This window comes from Coregonus clupeaformis, unplaced genomic scaffold, assembly GCF_020615455.1.
Source record: "Coregonus clupeaformis isolate EN_2021a unplaced genomic scaffold, ASM2061545v1 scaf0201, whole genome shotgun sequence".
In the NCBI taxonomy this organism is placed as follows: domain Eukaryota; kingdom Metazoa; phylum Chordata; class Actinopteri; order Salmoniformes; family Salmonidae; genus Coregonus; species Coregonus clupeaformis.
In genome coordinates this window covers 518,110-532,840 of record NW_025533656.1, presented here as the reverse complement: position 1 = coordinate 532,840, position 14,731 = coordinate 518,110, and the positions used below count along the sequence as shown (strand labels likewise).

Below are 14,731 nucleotides of genomic sequence, written 5' to 3'. Positions count from 1 at the left end.
TACGTATTTGACCCCACTGAAAATCATGACATGGCAAAACTGTTGTTGGCAATCACAGAGGTCAGACGTTTCTTGTAGTTGGCCACCAGGTTCAGAGGGCACTGAGAGATCCTTCTCCTGAGAAGGAAACAAGGGAGGTTGGTAGCCATACAGGCACTGGAAGGGAGACATCCCAGTGGCAGATGTAGGGAGAGTATTGTGGGCATACTCAACCCAAGGCAACTGAGAGACCCAGGAGGTGGGGTTGGAGGAGACAAGGCAGCGTAGCGTGGATTCCATCTTCTGGTTGGCTCTCTCCGCCTGACCATTAGATTGGGGGTGAAAACCAGATGTGAGACTGACTGTAGCTCCAATGGCCAAACAGAAGGACTTCCAGACAGCAGAGGTAAACTGAGGACCACGGTCGGAAACGATGTCACTGGGCAACCCGTGGACCCTGAAAACCTCCCTAACCAGGATCTCGGACGTCTCAGAGGCAGAGGGAAGCTTGGAAATGGGCACAAAGTGGGCGAACTTGCTGAATCTGTCCACGATAGTCAGAACGACCGTGTTCCCCTCAGAAGAGGGCAACCCAGTGACAAAGTCCAGGGCCAGATGCGACCATGGTCGCCGGGGAATAGGGAGGGGGTGAAGTAGTCCAGAGCTGGGCCGATTGGCACTCTTATTCTGCGCACACACTGGACAGGCAGCAACAAACCTCAGAGTATCCTCTCCCATGGCAGGCCACCAAAATCGTCTGCGAAGTAACGCCATCGTCCGAGCCACGCCAGGGTGACAAGCCATCTTGCTGGCGTGGGACCATTGGAGGACAGCAGAACGAACCGACTCAGGCACAAACAACCGACCGGGTGGACCGTTACCGGGACCGGGCTGCGTCCGAAGGGCCGCCATAACCTCCTCCTCAATCTTCCACATAACTGCTCCCACGACACAGTTCCGGGGAAGAATCATCTCGGTCTTGGCCCCACTCTCCTCCGTCTTGGAGAACATCCGGGACAAGGCGTCCGCCTTGCCGTTCTTAGATCCAGGTCGGAACGTCAGGGAAAAATTAAAGCGTCCGAAAAACAAAGACCACCTGGCCTGACGGGAGTTGAGACGTCTAGCCGATTGCACGTAAGCAAGATTCTTGTGGTCAGTCCAGACAATAAACGGTTGCTCCGCCCCCTCCAACCAGTGGCGCCACTCCTCCAAGGCAAGCTTCACCGCGAGAAGCTCCCGGTTACCCACATCGTAGTTCCTCTCTGCAGACGAAAGACGACGAGAGTAGTAGGGACAGGATGGCGCCAACCCCCACATCAGACGCATCCACTTCAACGACGAACTGACGGGCCGTGTCAGGTTGAGAGAGAATCGGTGCGTTGGTAAATCGCCTCTTCAAATCCATGAACGCTCGATCCGCCTCCGGATTCCAATTGAAGGTCCTGGTACTGGAAGTCAGGGCAGTTAACGGAGCGGCCACACGGCTGTAATCCCGGATGAATCTGCGGTAGAAATTCGCAAACCCCAGAAACCTCTGGAGCTGCAATCTCGTACCGGGCTGGGCCCATTCCAGAACCGCCCTAACCTTCTCCTGGTCCATCCTAATCTCTCCCCTGGAGATGATGTACCCGAGGAAGGATGTAGTGTGGGCGTGAAATTCGCACTTCTCGGCCTTCACGAACAGGCGATTCTCCAACAATCGCTGCAGAACCTGCCTGACATGCTGGACGTGGTTGGAAGGTTCCTTCGAGAAGATCAGAATGTCATCCAGGTAAACAAACACAAAGAGACCGATCATATCTCTCAGGACGTCATTCACCATACTCTGGAATACAGCTGGAGCATTGGTCAGTCCAAACGGCATCACCTGATACTCAAGTGACCCATCGGTGTATTGAAACCCGTCAACCACTCGTCCCCCTCTCTGATCCGGACCAGGTGATACGCATTGCGTAGGTCTAGCTTGGTGAACACAGTAGCACCCTGTAAGGAGTCGAAGGCAGAGCTCATCAAGGGCAGGGGATACTTGTTCTTAACCGTGATATCATTCAACCCCCCGATAATCAATACACGGTCGAAGAGAGCCATCCTTCTTACCCACAAAGAAGAATCCTGCCCCTAGGGGTGATGACGAGGGACGAATGAGACCAGCAGCTAGGGACTCCTTGATGTAGGTCTCCAAAGCCTCACGTTCAGGTCGGGAGATACTGTATAACCGTCCCTTGGGATAGACAGCTCCAGGGAACAGGTTGATGGCACAATCATATGGTCGGTGGGGAGGGAGTGACAGAGCCCTCTGCTTACTAAACACTTCCCCCAAATCGTGATATGTCTCGGGAACCAGGGACAAATCTGGGGGTTTAGCCTCAATCACCGGACTGGGAACCGAATGGGAACAGGCAGTCTTGAGACAGTTAGCATGACAATCAAGGCTCCAACTAGTTACCTTGCCAGTCACCCAATCGAACGTGGGATTGTGTTCTTTCAGCCAGGGGTATCCAAGGACCAGAGGAACATGGGAAGAAGGCAGAATGAAGAATGAGATCACCTCAGAATGATTCCCTGACAACAGCATCTTAACCGGTTCAGTCCTCATCGTGATACGTGCCAGACTACTGCCGTTCAGGGTGGTAGCTTCAATGGCTTCCGGTAATTGCTCCTTGGAAAGCCCCAGCTGTTCCACCACTTCGGCATCAATAAAGCTTCCATCGGCACCTGAATCGACAAAGCGTTAATCGCTAAGCTCTGATTCCTGTTCATGAGGGTAGCCGGGAAACGGGGTCTGACAGAGGTATTGAGAGGTTGAAACTGGCTCGCTAAAAGTCCTCCCAACTTTAGCGAGCCGAGCAGTTTGACGACCGCCGGGAACAAGTGGAGATGTAATGTCCCGAACTACCACAGTAGAGGCAGCAGTTGGTCTTACGTCTATGTTGGCGCTCCTCCTTGGTTAACCCGTGCCGCCCCACTTGCATGGGTTCAGAATCGGGAGGCAGGACCTCTCCACTAATCCTGTGTGGTGGACAATGATCGACGTATTCTGGTCCACCCCCCGACCCGACTGGGAACTGAGAAGCTGATCGATTGGACGGGCCCCATTGCTTCTCCCTCCTTCGCTCTCGAACTCGGTTATCCACCCGAATAGACAAGGCTACCAAGCTGTCCAGGTCACTAGGCTCCGGATAGGAGATCAACTCATCCTTGAGCTGCTCCGACAGGCCCTGGTAAAAGGCCGCTTGCAGAGACTCCTCATTCCACCCACTCTCCACAGCCAACGTCCTGAACTCGATCACGAAGTCAGCAACGCTGCGAGTTCCTTGGCGAAGCGAAAACAGGCGCCTAGCTGCGTCCATACCTCGGACGGAATGGTCGAATAGCTTCCTCATCTCGGCCGTGAACTCCTGGTATGAAGCCATGCAGGTGTCCTGTCGTTCCCAAACGGCTGAAGCCCACTCCAGCGCTCGACCACGCAGCAACTCAATAACAAAGGCTATCCTAGCCTTGTCTGTGGCATAAGAGTTGGGCTGTAGATCGAACACTAAGCCACACTACATAAGGAAAGAACGGCATCTTCCCAGCTCCCCCTCATATTTATCCGGCGTCGGAACCTTGGGCTCACGGAAGGACACAGCTCCAGAAGCGGCAGGCGAGATGGGTGAAACCGGTAGTGGATTCTCCACCGGCAAACTGAGCTGGGCCTGGATCTTCGTCAGACTGGTGGAAAGGTTCCGAACTGACAACGCTATCTCCTGTAGTGCCGTGCTATGTTGTCCCAACATCTTCTCCTGATGGGTAATGGCATGGCGAACAGAGTCCAGGTCCGCTGGGTTCATTACTGGCCGGATCGTTCTGTCACGGGTTACAAAGCCAGAACCCAGAAGCAGACCAGGACAAGGTGAGTTGAAACGAAGGTGAGTGTTTATTTAACAGATTCAAAAGCGATGCTGAATAATCCAGGGAACAGAGCGGGCGGCGGAGATGAGTTGGTGGGGGTGCAGTGGCAGGTCCAATAATGGCTCGGCAGCCGCCGACCACCAGGCAGGGGTTGGGTGAAGGTTCCGGGTGAGTGACTGCAGATAGAACAAAACGGAGGTAAGTACACAGCAAGCCAACAAGGTGCAAAACAACAAAACTAACGCTAGAAGCTCTAAGGCTGATACACTGATAAACATACTGTTCATGGCTAACGATCCGGCAGGGAATGGATGTCAGGTCAGAGCTTAAAAAGGGTGATGATCAGGACCAGGTGTGCAGATCGCTGATGGGATGCAGGTGCGGTTAATCAGGAGAGCTCCCGCCTAGCAACGTCGCCCGGCAACCAGGCAGGGAGCGTTCCAGAACCCTCAGGAAACTGGAGATTCCGAGCAGAAAATGACAACACAGGCAGGAACCGACTCAGGATGCAGGGTTCATGACATCATACAAGTAAGCCAAACACCTGTGAGTCCAAACGTGTACTTCACATTTCCATATCAACAACTCATGTCATATACAATGCCAACGTTTTTGATTACTATGTGTGATGTCAAGTTACAAGATGACATGGTTTAATACCCTGGGTTGTTCTGAACAGAATGAGTCTATTTTTGTCTATTGTGAAGAACATTTGCAGCAGAACAAGCACCTGAATGTACTCATTGCTCCTTACTATGCAGACCAAAATTACAATATGTTTCTCCAAATTGCCTTATGAAAGCCTAACACCTCAAGATCGTATTTTATAACCTAGCTAGTCATGCTGGCAATAGAACAAGCTTTCTTTTTAGATTGCGTAAACAATAATAGTAATTGTGTGTTGGCGGGGAATGCAGGGTTGTGTTCCAAACCAAACAACTACTAGTGTGCTTGCTCTAGTTCCTCAATGACACAGCTAGGAGAGCTCAAAAACGCACCTTATAGTTGAAGACTCTTCTTTAAGTCCTAAATGTCCATTGAAATTACTTTGGAGAGGTGTGTGGCCACTTGGAGACACCAGTTAGTCCTCTCATTCAAACCCTTGTAATTTTTTTGTATTATGTTGCACCTACCCCACATTTTCCAGGAATAGTCTTATCATGTTACTGAATGTAACAAACACGGCGAAAAATACAGTAAATGTAAAATGCACATAAAATCACCAGTGTAATGTTTGGATTCAGTCTTGTGTCAGGTGAACTGTTGTGTCCTCAATTTTGGTCTAATAATTTTCACATAATCTCCAAACTGTTCCTTTTCAATTGCTACCATGCTTATGCATATGCTTTTCATATTTCTTCTGTAAGAAACATTTCAATTTAGCTTTATCCATATTGGCCAATTCATCATGAAGTTAAAGGGAAAATCCATTCAACAACATTTGGTATTTTTTTCATTCGTCCACTGTAGATACAGTCCCAAAATGTTGTGGCAGGTGACACTTTGCTTCTTGGAAGTCCAATATCTTGAAAACTTGACACCTGACATGTCAAACATTGTGGGACTATCAACAATGAACTAATGAAACAAATACCAAAAAATCTATGTGGATTCTCCCTGTAACTCCATAATCTAGAACCATCCACCCAAAATGCTGATGAAGACGATAGTAAAGTTTAACACTTGTTTATTGTTGTAGACTCATGGAGGAGGGACTTCGGTTTGACCAAAACAAACCAGAAGACAGAAACCAAAAGGCATTCCAACCATTTTCTTTATTACATGTGTAATAGGTTTACCATGATATCACTCCAGTCCCAGGGACTACAATATTTTCGATAACCTGTTTATTTATTTATGCTACACTTTACATGAAACATTTTTTTTCTGAAAGCACAATGCCTTTTTGTACTATTTAATTTTATATATGTATAACAAAAGTATAACCGTCAAGAATATAGATAGTGTAGTTTGGTTCTATTTTACAGACTGTAGAGTTGGTGTTTTTTAGTTTAGCTTCTTGTAGGTGAAAGTATTGAGAAATTGTTCAAATGCGTTCCATGTCTTCACTGTTATTTTTAACCACTACTACTGTACAGTACAAGTGTTTGTATATCAATGTCTTTTTAGATTGTGGTAATGATCGCTAATTGTGTTGCATTGGTACATCTAATAGAATGTTGACAAATACAACTGACTAGCATAAGACATTTTCTTGCATGGACATTTTTTAAATGTTTTAATTTAATTAACTAATTATTTAAAATAAAAATGTGTGCAAGGTGTGCTCCCTCGCCTGTTAATAGGATCATGTTACTACTGTGAATCACATATTAAAGAGCCATTTACCCTGATGAGGATGTTTTAGACTGAACAAAAATATAAACACAGCAAGTGTTGGTCCTATGTTTCATGAGCTGAAATAAAAGATCCCCGAAATGTTCTATACGCACAATTGCTCTCAAATGTTTTGCACAAATTAGCTTACATCCCTGTCAGTGAGTACTACTCCTTCGCCAAGATAATCCATGCACCTGACAGGTGTGGCATATCAAGACTCTGATTAAATAGTATGATCATTACACAGGTACACCTTGTGCTGGGGTCAATAAAAGGCCAGTTTTGTCACACAACACAATACCACAGATGTGTCAAGTTTTGAGGGAGCGTGCAATTGGTAAGCTGACTGCAGGAATGTCCACCAGAGCTGTTGCCAGAGAATTTAATTTTAATTTCTCTACCATAAGCCTCCAACGCCAGAAACCATCTTCAGGGAAGCTCATCTGCGTGCTTATCATCCTCACCAGGGTCTTGACCTGACTCCAGTTCGGCATCGTCACCGACTTCAGTGGGCAAATGCTCACCTTTGATGGCCACTGGTACGCTAGAGAAGTGTGCTACCAGTTTCAACAGTTCCGGGCAGATGGAAGACATCATGGATGGCGTTGTGTGGAAGAGCGGTTTGCTGAAGTCATTGTTATGAACAGAGTGCCCCATGGTGGAGGTAGTGTTACGGTATGCGCAGGCATAAGCTACAGACAACAAACACAATTGCCTTTTATCGATGGCAATTTGAATGCACAAAGATACCGTGATGAGATCCTGTTCATCCGCAGCCATCACCTCATGTTTCAGCATGATAATGCACGGCCCCATGTTGCAAGAATCTGTACACAATTCCTGGAAGCTGAAAATGCCCTAGTTCTTCCATGGCCTGCACACTCACCAGACATGTCACCCATTGAGCATGTTTGGGATATTTTGGATAGACGTGTAGACAACATGTTCCAGTTCCTGCTAATATCCAGCTACTTCGCACAGCCATTGAAGAGGAGTGGGACAACATTCCACAGGACACAATCAACAGCCTGATCAACTCTATTCGAAAGGAGATGTGTCGTGCTGCATGAGGCAAATGGTGGTCACACCAGATACTGACTGATTTTCTGATCCACGCCCCTACCTACCTTTTTCTAAGGTATCTGTTACCAACAGATGCATATCTGTATTCTCAGTCATAAATTAGGGTCTAATTAATTAATTAATTAATTTCCTTATATGAACTGTAACTCATTAAAATCTTTGAAATTGTTTCATGTTGCGTTTATATTTTTGTTAAATGTATATTTGTTAAATATATTGTCTTATGTTAAAGGCAAAGCATTATCATAACTGACAATCCCTATATTGTGGCAACATTGAGTCATTACTGCTTATTGAGTTTGTAATACTCTATCCATAGAAAAAGGATTCTCTATGACAGTATCTCTATTTGTGAATGCAAACAGAGTTTTAACCCGGAATATTTTTAATAACATTTTTAGCAGAGTAATAAAACAACAAAAATAAGGAATGTCCACCTGTGTTTGTGAGAGCTGTTGGGTAAGAGAGGTTCAGATCAATGGGGACATGGGTTTGTGTCTGTATGTCATTAAGATATCCACTAAGATGGAGAAACAATAAAACGATATACAGTGAATTCAATCTACACACAATACCCCATAATGACAAAGATAAAAACACGTTTTTATACATTTTTGCAAAGAAAATAATAAAAAAATAATAATACTGGAAATATCACATTTACATATATCACACCTCATATAGTTACAGTGCCTTGCAAAAGTATTCCTCCCCCTTGGAGTTTTTCCTATTTTGTTGCATTACAAAATGTAATTTAAATGGCTTTTTATTTGGATTTCATGTAATGGACATACCAAAATAGTCCAAATTGGTGAAGTGAAATGAAAAATGCGAAAAAATTAATTACAGAAAAGTGGTGCATGCATATGTATTCACCCCCTTTGCTATGAAGCCCCTAAATAAGATCTGGTGCAACCAATTACCTTCAGAAGTCACATAATTAGTTAAATAAAGTCCACCTGTGTGCGATCTAATTAAAACATGATCTGTCACATGATCTCAGTATATATACACCTCTTCTGAAAGGCCTCAGAGTCTGCAACACCACTAAGCAAGGGGCACCACCAAGCAAGCGGCACAATGAAGACCAAGGAGCTCTCCAAACAGGTCAGGGACAAAGTTATGGAGAAGTACAGATCAGGGTTGGGTTATAAAAAAATATCCGAAACTTTGAACATCCCACTGAGCACTATTAAATCCATTATAAAAAAATTGAAAGAATATGGCACCACAGCAAACCTGCAGAGAGGGCCGCCCACCAAAACTCACGGACCAGGCAAGGAGGGCATTAATCAGAGAGGCAACAGAGACCAAAGATAACCCTGAAGGAGCTGCAAAGCTCCACAGCGGAGATTGGAGTATCTGTCCATTGGACCACTTTAAGCCGTACACTCCACAGAGCTGGGCTTGACGGAAGAGTGGCCCGAAAAAAGCCATTGCTTAAAAATAAAAATAAGCAAACACATTTGGTGTTTGCCAAAATGCATGTGGGAGACTCCCCAAACATATGGAAGAAAGTACTCTGGTCAGATGAGACTAATATTGAGCTTTTTTGCCATCAAGGAAAACACTATGTCTGGAGCAAACTCAACACCTCTCATCACCCCGAGAACACCATCCCCACAGTGAAGCATGGTGGTGGCAGCATCATGCTGTGGGGATGTTTTTCATCGGCAGGGATTGGTAAACTGGTCAGAATTGAAGGAATGATGGATGGCGCTAAATACAGGGAAATTCTTGAGGGAAACCAGTTTCAGTCTTCCAGAGATTTGAGACTGGGACGGAGGTTCACCTTCCATCAGGACAATGACCCTAAGCCTATTGCTAAAGCAACATTTGAGTGGTTTAAGGGGAATCATTTAAATGTCTTGGAATGGACAATCAAAGCCCAGACCTCAATCCAATTGAGAATCTGTGGTATGACTTAAAGATTGCTGTACACCAGCGGAACCCCTCCAACTTGAAGGAGCTGGAGCAGTTTTGCCTTGAAGAATGGGCAAAAATCCCAGTGGTTAGATGTCCAAGCTAATAGAGACATACCCCAAGAGACTTTCAGCTGTAATTGCTGCAAAAGGTGGCTCTACAAAGTATTGACTTTGGAGGGGGGGTGAATAGTTATAAATGCTAAAGTTTTCTGTTTTTTTGTCATATTTGTTGTTTGTTTCACAAAAAAAAATATTTTGCATCTTCAAAGTGGAAGGCATGTTGTGTAAATGAAATGATACAACCACCCCTTCCCCAGTCATTTTCAATCTGTCCGTAACAGAGTAAAGAAGATTCCATTTTCATTTGATGATGAGATTTCAGAGGACATCCATGGAAATTCTAGTCATGTGTCATGTCAACTGACTAAATATAATCATTTCTAAATTGATATATTTAATGATTTGTGAATGTAATTAATAAATTAACTGTTCCCTCTCCATCGTTTAATCAGTGTGTGTGATTGACAGGAGAGATGATGAGAGGGGCTGAGTTTTGACCATCATCATTATCAGAGGGGCCTAAGAATGGATAGAGCTTCTCTGTAAAGGTGCAGCCAGTGAAAGAGTAGATATGAGACCTGGCCTCCACATCATAAAAGGAGATCTGACCCTCCTCATAGTCCACAAACATCCCCACCTTCTGGGGCTTCTCTCTCAGGGAGAGGATAGAGTTCAAGGTTCCATTAAGGTACACATTCTCATCCCTTCGCGACACAGTCCAGAGTCCATCCTCAGGTCTCGGTGTGATAATCCCCTTCCTGTCAGTGGACTCTCTGGCCACTCCTAAATTCCATCTAGTCTTACCCTTAACTGTCACCTCATAGTAAAATCTTCCTGAGGAGAAGCCATTCTTTCCAAGGACAAACCGATGACAATCAAACCTTTTTGGATTGTCAGGAAGATTCTGTAGTGTGTTTCCACATCTTACTTGTTTCCCATCTTCAGACAGGATGAGACTGGGATGTGCTGTATCAGGGTCAAGAGTCACATCCACTGCATACTGCTGAATCCTCTTCAGTTTGACTCCAGGCAGCTTCTCCATCTCTTTATTCAGTGTCTCCTCCAGCTGAGACACAGCTCTCCCTCAGAGTCCCCACAAACAGATCACTGTGAACACTGATCTCAGACCAGCTCTTGGTGGGTGGAGGGTTGCACACTAGGGATAGGAAGCTCTGGAGAAGTTGGAGGTGGTCCTCACTGTGGGAGAGCTGCTTCAGCTCAGTGCTTCTCCTCTTTAGCTCAGTGATTTCCTGCTCCAGTTCTTTAATGAGCCCTTCAGCCTGCCTCTCTACTGCTTTCTGCTTCTCCTCAATTACCTTAACAAGCTCACCCTTGCTTTTCATAATGGAGCACATCAGAGCAGTGAAAACCTGCATACTCTCTGCTATCTCTCTCTCTGCGCCTCTCTTGCTGAGATCTACTGAGAGTTTGATCCTTTTAACCTTCATCAGTCGCTCCTTGATAATCTGCTGCACTTCTGCCTCAGTTTTCCCCAGCTGAGCCTTCCTCTCTCCACACTCTTCCTCTATAGAGACAGTGTCATGAGTCTTGTGTCTGCCTCAGTGCAGAACTGACACACACATGTCTGGTCAGTCCTACAGAACATCTCCAGGAGTCTGTCATGCTTCTTACACATCCTGTCTTCTAGGTTCACCACAGGGTCGATCAGTTTGTGTCTCTTTAAGGGTGGGGCTATCTGATGAGGCTCCAGGTGAGTCTCACAGTAAGAGGTCTGACACACCAGGCAGAACTTTAGGGCCTTGCGCTTCGTCCCAGTGCAGACGTCACAGGGCACTATTTTAGGTTTAGGAGGGGACCCATTTCTACCTCTTTCTCTCATCTTTTTAAAATTCTCTACAACCTCTCTGAACGTTGTGTTGACACGAAGCTTAGGTCGTCTGGAAAATGTCTCCCGACACAGTGGACATTGACAAAGGTCCTTGCTATTCCAGTACTTTGTGACACAGGCCATGCAGAAGTTGTGTCCACATGAAGTGGTGACTGGCTCAGTGAACACATCCAGACAGATAGAGCACAGGTACTGCTCTTCAGACAGGAGACTGCTGGAGGAAGTCATATCTAGAGAGAGCGCAAAGTCGAAACTGTAAAGCATAGTTGAAGTTCAACGTTTTTATTTAGAAAATTGCGGCAAACACTCTCTGGAAAAACTTCAGATCAAAATAATAAAAAACTCCAGATTATAATCAATCAGTCAATAAAACATTATATATATTTTAACGGAGCCTATACCATTTCCTGTAATGACTCTCGATAGTTTCAGTGCCATTGTCAACAGGGCATTAAGGTATACTAACCAATCTTGATTAAAGTTGTTTAACCATACAACATACAGTAGAAATTAGTAAATTTACTAAATATAGTTAAACATAGGTACTGTAGATTAAAAAAAATTAAAAACAGGAGATTACCATAAAATGTACACAGGTAACATTTCTTCACCCATCCTTGTAATTCTCTACTCACCTGTGTCTGTTTAAAACAGTGTGGGCGCTTTCTCTGATTTTTTTTTTTTCTTCTGTTCTATAGTATTAAAAAAACACTGGAGACTCAGCGTAGCTGTTTTTAAGAGACTTTTCTGAATTGTTTGTAGGTGTTTGCTCATGTGCACAACATACAGTAGTAGGTGTATCCCACCCAATGTTGCTCTGGAACAGAATTAACCCTTCGTATAGCTGATCTCTCACTTCATTCTTGATACATTGTTTTACCATTTTAAAAAAACAAGGTTGAACAGATTAAACAGGAGTGTTCTCATTTTTTTTTACTGGTTTAGGTAGAAAAAGTGTGAATCATAAATGTTAAACAAGGACCTATTGCAGGTGTATGGAAGGTTTTCAGACATCAACAGCAACCGTTCAAATTCCACATTGGGATGAATCGTGGCAGTCTTAGCAGATTTGACCATTTAATTAAGATGCAAGAAATATCCCAGATTGTGCTTTTTAAACATACTCACGTTGACTTATACCAACCACCAGTTTGTCAAGTCAAGCTAGACAATGGGTGGAGAACTGAAGCTGAATGTATTTTCTGTTTGTAGGAAAATGCCTGTGCTCGCTGTATGCTGAAAGCCTGCATCTGCTGCTTGTGGACCTGAAGAAGTGTCTAACATACCTGAATCAAGTAAGTGTTTGATCAGAATCAGATTGATTGTCATGTGAGATGTTGATTATTCTTACTATTACATATGTTATATCATTGACAACAATCTATTTTACAATGGAGACTCATTCCAAGATGACAGCAATCACACATTGTTATTGATGATACTCCTGTCTCTTGTTCACCACAGAACGCGTACATGGCCACAGCGATCAACAGCACCAGTTTCTGTACGTCGGCGCGCGACGCCTTCGTCATCCTGGTAGAGAACGCCCTCAGAGTGGCCACCATCAACACCGTGGGGGACTTTGTCCTCTTCCTGGGAAAGGTAGCGGCCGCATAGCGACAGCATTTTAGGATTCTTTATTGTCAGTTCAATATTTGTGTTTATTTTACAAGCATTCTAATACTATTCAAACCCTCACGGTCGTACTCTTTTTTTCAATCGCTCACTATCTATCTTTCTCCCTCTCTTTCTTCCTCTTTCCTCTTTTCTCCCTTTCCCACCCCCCCGTTTTCTCCATATTTCGCTTTGTGTGTGTGTGTGTGTGTGTGTCCAGGTACTGATCGTCTCCTGCACTGCGTTCGTGGGTGTATTGTCTCTCAACTACCAGCGGGACTACACGGTGTGGGTGTTGCCGCTGCTCATCGTCTGCCTGTTCTCCTGGCTGGTGGCCCACTGCTTCCTGTCTGTCTTTGAGATCGTGGTGGACGTTCTATTCCTCTGCTTCGCCGTGGACACCAAGCACAACGACGGCAGCCCCGGCCGAGAGTTCTACATGGACAAGGCCCTAATGGTGAGGGGACGGGAGGCTGGGTGGGAGACTATGGCTGCGTCACGATTCTCCACCAGTCATGGTTAAAAGCAATGGATTGGCGTAATCACAGATAATCCATTATATTGACCAGATACTCAAGTGGCCGCTCTAACAATAAAATGAAATGTCTTCAAAAATGGAAGGCAGTGGGGACGTGGCAAGAACAGGTGGGGCCATTGTAGCCAATGAGAGGGCAGATACGTGTGCGAACAACAGGCACAACTCCGATATAAAGTGTTTTTTCTCAAAGTTGCCGGGATGAAACATGTCCTACTTATATCAGTACAATAGTAACAACCTAAGCATTACGACACTTCTATTTCTATTAGATCAAATAAGCCTCACGTAGTAAATAAGCCACACAATTTTTTGTTAACCAAATTCGATGCTCCTACAAAATTCCATACAAAAACTCTTTGATTGATTAGCGAAAAACCCCTCAAAAACACCATCTGCTAGAGAAGACCCATTTCGGGCCCAGTTATCCCTCTCACTTTACCTTTTCCTCTGGTGTAATCGTTGGCTAGAGGGAGTTTCCATGTTAAATTCATGTTGTGCCCACTTTGGGAGAAGGGTGGTGAATTGTGACGTAGCCTTTTACAGTATATGTCTCTGTTCCATTATCCACACTAACATTCCAGTGTATCAGGCCATACATTCTAACTGGTATGCTGGTGTGGATGGAACGTAGCCTTTGGTTAGAGAGTACCACTTTTACTCCATTTCTATATGGTGAATAATCTATATGGTGAATAGCCTTGTTATCTCAACACCCAACACACACATTCACCCTCTTTCTCTCTCTCTCTCTAGGAGTTTGTAGAGAACAGTAAGAAAATGGTGGGAAGGGATCGGCCCGAGGCAGATGGAGACGGTCGTGAGATGAAGCCCATGGTGAGTTAACAAAACTTTTCCAACAGAGAATACATTCACTTACCTCCATAATCTAGAGTCATACACCCAAAATGATGATGCTGTTGAAGACAATGTAAAGTTTAACACTCCATTTGTTTATTGTTGTAGACTCATGGAGGAGGGACTTTTGCTTGACCGAACCAAACCAGAAGACGGAAACCAAAAGGCACACCAAACGTTTCCATGATATCACTCTAGTCCCAGGGACGACAATATTTTTGATAACCTGTTTAATAATTTATGGCACGCTTTACATAAAAGCTTAGTTTTTTTTTTCAACACATCCGTCAAGAATATTGTTATTGTCGTTTTGTGCTATTGTACAGGCTGTAGAGTTGATACTTTTTTGTTTAGCTTCTTGTGTGTGGAAGTATTGTGAGAGATTATTCAAATGCATTCAGTGTCATCACTGTTATTTTGTAACTACTACTACTGTACACTACAAGTGTTTGTATATCAATGTACTTTCAGATTGTGGTAATGATGATCATGGTTGCTACTTACGCTGCATTGGTACATCTAATACAATTGTGACAGCTAACTACCATAACAGATAATCAACAGGCAATTTTCTGTCTAAAAACTCCACCCCCAATG

At 44.5% G+C, this 14,731-nt stretch overlaps 2 pseudogenes; one reads left to right on the top strand and one right to left on the bottom strand.

The window, feature by feature from the left end:
• Window positions 1–9,726: 9,726 nt before the first annotated feature.
• On the bottom strand, window positions 9,727–11,355 carry LOC121559783 (annotated as a pseudogene).
• A 1,005-nt stretch (window positions 11,356–12,360) lies between these two features.
• On the top strand, window positions 12,361–14,294 carry LOC121559786 (annotated as a pseudogene).
• Window positions 14,295–14,731: the final 437 nt, after the last annotated feature.